Here is a 6,663-nt window from a genome sequence, read left to right on the forward strand (position 1 = left end):
GGAGATTAGCGCGTGCATTTGACAAATCTAGCATTGCAAATTTTCCATCACACGAGGTAGAATTAGGGGATAACACGCGTAATACATCGGCTATAGGTTGTCACGACCAGTCACAACCCCTTTACGGGATGCCGATGGACACGTACCCTGAGCAACCGCAAATCGGCAGTAAATCAGCCGATCTGCACATGTCCGGACCGTCCGACCGTGAGCGTGGACCGTCCGGAACAGCCACGACCGGGCCCATTTTTAATGAGTTACGTAGACATGCACCCGAGCCACCACATACGTCACAGAACCCAAACTACCCAGTTGGACGGTCCGCATACAACGACGGACAGTCCGTGTATAACCACGGACGGTCCGGGTACATATCCGGATAGTCCGCGCATGAGTCTTTTGAGGAGGATTATTACCTGAATCCTCACCCGTCCCAGCAACACTTCCCATCACACTATGCAATGCACCAGCCCATTAATTCAAGATCCAGAGCCCAGGAAAGCTTTCCGGCCCCGCCTAGAAGGACGGAAAGAAACGATCAAACCTATGAGCCATATAGGGCAAATGGAAATGCACCACATAGCTCAAACCAATGGGGGGAAAGACAACATACTAACACCCAACCAACCCCACCTATGTTTGACTAGAGAGCCGGTGGTCTTGCACCGGCTGCCATTGATATAGTGAGGCAAGAAATAGCCAGGGCGTTCCGAGATAAGCTCGGAGTAAGCATGGTCCCTGGGGGGCAATCATATCGGAAACCTTATGACAGCCGATTTGATCACCACTCGTACCCACAGGGAACTAGGATACCCAAATTCACAAATTTTTCGGGTGATCAAGGAAAAAACACGCGCGAACATATAGGCCAGTTCTTAGCACAATTGGGAGAATTGGCCGACACAGAGGCATTTCGCGTACGTTTATTTTCATTATCTCTAACAGGAACCGCGTTTGCATGGTATGCCACTTTACCTCCTAATTCCATTTCATCATGGGGGGATCTAGAACAAAAATTTCATGATCATTTTTTCTCCGGTGACTATGAGTTGGATTTGGTAGATTTAGTGTCATTGCGACAGGCAAAAGATGAATCGGTTAATGATTACATCTGGAGATTCCGAGATACAAGAAACCGATGCTTCCAAATTCATTTAGCAGAAAAACAGCTAGCAGGATTAGCCTTTAATGGTCTACGATATTATTCAAAAGAAAGATTAGAAGGCATCCAATTTTTTACACTAGCACGGTTACACCAGAGAGCTTTGGCTTGTGAAAGCCGGAGCAAAGAAACTGCTAAAACAATTCGTCACAACGTACATATAGTAGAATGCGACCAAAGTAGCTCAGATGACGAATCAGCATAAGTGTATGCTGCTGAAATGGTTTGGCCAAAGCAGGCCAAATCTTCGGCTTGTTCCTCCTTACAGCCGGTTCAAAAGAAACGGCAAGAGGAGGTGTTTACATTTAATGTTGGTAAGTGTGATAAAATATTTGACGAATTACTCAAAAATGGCAATATTAAAATAAATCACACTGTTCCATCCGCCGACGAGCTAAAACGTCGTGCGTACTGCAAGTGACATAACTCATTTTCTCATGCCACTAATGATTGTAATGTGTTTCAGCGACAGATTCAATCGGCCATTAACGAAGGACGATTGAAATTTCAGGAAATGCAGGTGGATACAGAGCCCTTTCCGATGAACATGATCGACTTCGAGGGCAAGAAAGTCCTGGTTCGGCCAAACACAACCAATAAAGGCAAAGGCAAAGAAACAATCATCGACGATGCTAAAAAGGCCAATGGGGATTGTAAAGTTTCTTGCAGGAAAGTGGTGGCCGAGAAGACTCCCGATGGAGGGGAGACTCTGAATGTGACCATCATAGCCTCTAGCACTGGGGGGCAAGCGCAGACAGGGAGACAGTTGCGGGAACCCGTGCTGCGCATCGCGGACAGCCCGCCATCCAAACGCGGACGGTCCGACGCTTCTCCGGACGGTCCGAAGAACTCCAGCGGACGGTCCGACCGTGCTCAGGACTCGCAGCGGCCACGTACCTTCAAACCACGACGACCAGAGATAGGTACGTGGAAAACAAATACATTTAAAGCAGCTGGTCGGCTGGTCAAGCCTGGCCCGACTTTCGATCAATTGTTGTCTAAATACGTGAAAAAGAAGGCCGGTCCCAGTGACCGGCCAGCAAAGCGACCCCGCTCACCCATTCACGAGCAACGTCAGGTCAGGCCGATTGGACCACCCCACCAATCGGAAGAAATGAAAGGTCATACTGTACAATTGAGACCTAACATACCGACATGTACACCTCCACCCCCTTATCCGTCTATGCCATATCCATACACATACTTACCTCCACCATATGTCCCAAATCAAATGTGGGGCATGCCACCATATCCATTTGGGATGCCACAGTACCCCGCCTAGGGGGGCACCCCAAACATCTGTTTTTGACAGGTTGGCGCCGCCAGTACAAGACCGATTGAGCGATGTTGAATCCGGTCACCAGGCATAGGCCCAACAAGATTGCCGGACTACTCGGCCTCCAAGGCCGACCAATCCGGCAGGGGGCATATGCCTGTAGCAACTCAAAGAACAACGAAAAAGGACATCATCAAAATAGGCACTGCAGATGTTGTCATACAGGAAGACAATAAAGGCCGATGATTTTTGGCGAATCGGCCAACACAACCAAAAAGGATACGGCTACCATCAAAGCAGCTGATCCAAAATACTCCATGCCTCGATGGTGCCCAGCGGAATTGACACGGTCCCAAAAGCGGAAATTACAGCGCCTAAGAGCAAAGGAGAGCCAGGAGAAGGAGGCGAAAAAGATATTCAATGACACACATCCACAGTACCCACCACCACAAAAGAAATGGAGACCAAAGGCCGTTGAGGAAAAACAAATGGCCACACTTGTGCAGCACCCTGCAGGTATGGCAGATAGCTCGACCAGCAAGGCTGGACAATCTGCACCAGGCGCGGCCCGTCCGGCCCTTGTGCGCGGACCGTCCGCCGTTCGCCAGGAAGCCTCCGACGACACGCCGACATCAATGGAAGAGGATGACCTGCTGGGAGAAGACCTGGTCGACTACGAGGCTTCTCCAGAACACCCAGGTATGGATGTAAATGTTATTATATTTTCCGTCGATTGTACTATTATCGGCGACGATGAACCTGTTGTTGCCCAGTTTGATTTTGGTCCTAAAGAAGCTGCCTTTACTAAACCAAAGGAATCGATAAATCATTTAAAGCCGCTCTTCGTGCGCGGTCACATTGATGGGATACCGATTGCTAAGATGTTGGTAGATGGAGGGGCGGCTGTAAATTTAATGCCTTATTCATTGTACAGAAAATTAGGTAAACAAGATGACAAACTTGTCAAGACCAACATGACCCTCAGCGGTGTTGGAACTGATAGTTCGATCAAAGCCAGGGGAGTCACGTCCATTGAATTAACCATCGGGACTAAGACCCTTGCTGTTGCATTCTTCGTCGCTGATGTAGAAGGAAATTACAGTTTAATCCTAGGCAGAGATTGGATTCACGCCAATCAATGTATACCTTCTACATTACATCAAATGTTAATACAATGAGTAGGCGATGACATAGAACAAGTACATGCTGATGTATCGACCTGCATCGCTGTGGCCGATGCCCCTGTACTCTGGACTTATGAGACTGCTACATGTCTCACAGGAGTAGATTTTTCTGTTATCAATTATAAGTATAGATAAGAAAGGTTTCATTCCTGTAATGCTAGAGCCGATGGAGAATCGGCTAAATCCTAAATAAAGTTTAAATGATGAATACACACAAAGTTCGCGAGTCTTTGATCACGAGCAGTTCGGCTTCCAAGGCCGGATGGTCTGGTCTTTCACAAAAAGGTTCGGACTTTAAGACCGAACATCTATCACAGCAAAAAGACAGTATTACGGATGATCCGGTCCCCAAGACCGGAAAGTTCGCCGTCACACAAAGATCATCTAATTCCTTTGTGGGGAACATGATAGAGGAATTCAGAGATCTTGATAAACTAGGACAGGGGTTTACATCGGCCGATCCTTTGGAGAAGATTGACATAGGAGATGGTAAAACTCCAAGGCCGACTTTTGTAAACAAAACCCTGGAGACCGATCCTAGAGATGAGATGATCGGTCTATTGAAGGAATATTCAGATTGCTTTGCTTGGAATTACACTGAGATGCCTGGATTAAGCCGAGAGATCGTAGAGCATCGGCTGCCTATTAAATCTGGTTTCAGACCTTTCAAGCAGAGAGCTAGAACATTTCGTCCAGATCTTCTCCCACGCATCAAGGACGAAATCCACCGGCTGCTAGAAGCTGATTTTATCAGACCTTGCAGATACACAGAGTGGGTCTCCAATATTGTGCCGGTGGAGAAGAATGACTCAGGTAAGCTTAGAGTATGCATTGATTTTCACAATTTAAATAGAGCAACTCCTAAAGATGAATATCCCATGCCCATAGCCGACACATTAATCAATAATGCATCAGGAAATAGAATTATTAGCTTCCTTGATGGTAATGCCGGATATAATCAGATTTTTATGGCCGAAGAAGATGCGTCTAAAACGGCCTTTATATGTCCAGGCTTCATTGGTTTATTTGAGTGGGTTGTCATGACATTTGGTCTGAAAAATGCTGTTGCTACTTATCAGAGGGCTATGAATTTGATCTTCCATGAATTGTTAGGAAACACTGTGGAAGTTTACATTGATGATATTGTAGTCAAATCGGCTGAGTTTAGTTCTCATATAGTTGATTTGCGCAAAGCCTTTGATAAAATGCGTCGATATGGTTTGAAAATGAATCCACGTAAATGTGCTTTTGGAGTGTCGGCTGGTAAGTTTTTAGGATTTGTCATCCATGAACATGGTATAGAGACAGACCCTGACCGAATCAAGTCTATTCGGAATGTGGGACCTCCGACCTGTAAGGTCGAGGTACAGAAGTTTCTCGGCAAGGTAAATTATTTACGAAGGTTTATTTCTAACCTAGCCGGGAAGATTGATGCGTTCACCCCTATTCTTCGGCTTAAGAATGATGCCGAATTCGCTTGGGGGGCAGAACAGCAAGAAGCATTTGATCTCATCAAAAATTACTTATCTTCGGCTCCCGTATTAAAAGCACCACGAGCAGGAGTACCATTCCGATTATACATTGCAGCTGAAGATAAGGTCATTGGGGCTGTTCTGACACAAGAAACGGAGGGGAAGGAGCATGTGGTGACATATCTAAGCCGAGGGTTGGTGGATGCTGAAACAAGGTACACTTTTATTGAGAAGTTATGCTTATGCTTGTTTTATGCATGCACCAAATGTAGATGTTATTTACTGTCTAGTCATTGCACTGTTTCTGGTCAAGCCGATGTGATCAAATACATGTTGTATAACCCAATTATGAGTGGTAGAACTGGTAAGTGGGCTTATGCACTCATAGAATATGACTTGGCCTATGAACCATTGAAATCTATGAAAGGCCAAGTCGTAGCTGATTTCATTGTAGAACATCGGATTAATGACATTCATAAACTAGACATGTCATACCTTACTATTACTCCTTGGACTTTATATTTTGATGGATCGGTTTGCAATGAAGGGCAAGGAATTGGCATCGTACTTGTTTCACCAAGTAATGTCTCCTTCGACTTCTCTAGCCGATTGAAAACTTATTGCACTAATAATCAAGCCAAATATGAGGCCCTCCTATTCGGCTTAGAACTTTTAAATGGTAAGGGAGTAAAACATGTAAAGGTATTTGATGATTCTCAGCTGGTTGTCCAACAAGTGTTAGAAGAATATCAATGTTTTGATGGTACTCTAAATAGTTACCTTGAAAATGTTGGGGTATAATTCATTCTTTTGACGAATTCAGTATTCGGCATATCTCTAGAGTTGAGAATCATAGAGCTAACAATTTGGCACAAGACGCATAAGGTTATCGGATAAAGCGAGGGAGATTTCACAACACTGAAAATCTGATAATCGGTGCAGGGCCAATTCCCCAGGTCGCGGACCGTCCGCGTCGAGACGCCGGACCGTCCGGGGTTACCAGAAATGTTCTCTTAATTGATTCGGCTGATAATGAAGCCGATGCAAGTGATTGGAGGACACCTATACTTAATTATTTACGAAATCCTAATATCAGGACAGATAAGAACATTTGGCGAACAACTTTCAAGTATGTCTTGATGAGTGATGAACTCTACCGCCGAACAGTCAACGACGTTCTGCTTAAGTGCTTGGGCCCAGATGATGCTATATTGGCCATGGCCGAAGTACATGAAGGAATTTGTGGTACCCACCAATCGGCTCCAAAGATGAAGTGGCTGTTGCGAAGGTCTGGTTTTTATTGGCCTAACATGACAGCTGATTGTTTCAAGTACTACAAGGGTTGCCAAGTGTGTCAAAAATTCGGCGACCTACAATTGGTCCCTGCAGCCGAATTACATCCTATCATCAAACCTTGGCCATTCAGAGGATGTTGATTAGACTTTATTGGAGAAATTCATCCTTCGTCATCAAAGGGGCATCAGTTCGTGTTAGTTGCCACTGACTATTTCACTAAATGGACTGAAGCCGTCGCTCTGAAGAACATGACACACAAGGAGGTAATTGAGT

Source organism: Zea mays, chromosome 7 (genome assembly GCF_902167145.1).
Source record: "Zea mays cultivar B73 chromosome 7, Zm-B73-REFERENCE-NAM-5.0, whole genome shotgun sequence".
Classification (NCBI taxonomy): domain Eukaryota; kingdom Viridiplantae; phylum Streptophyta; class Magnoliopsida; order Poales; family Poaceae; genus Zea; species Zea mays.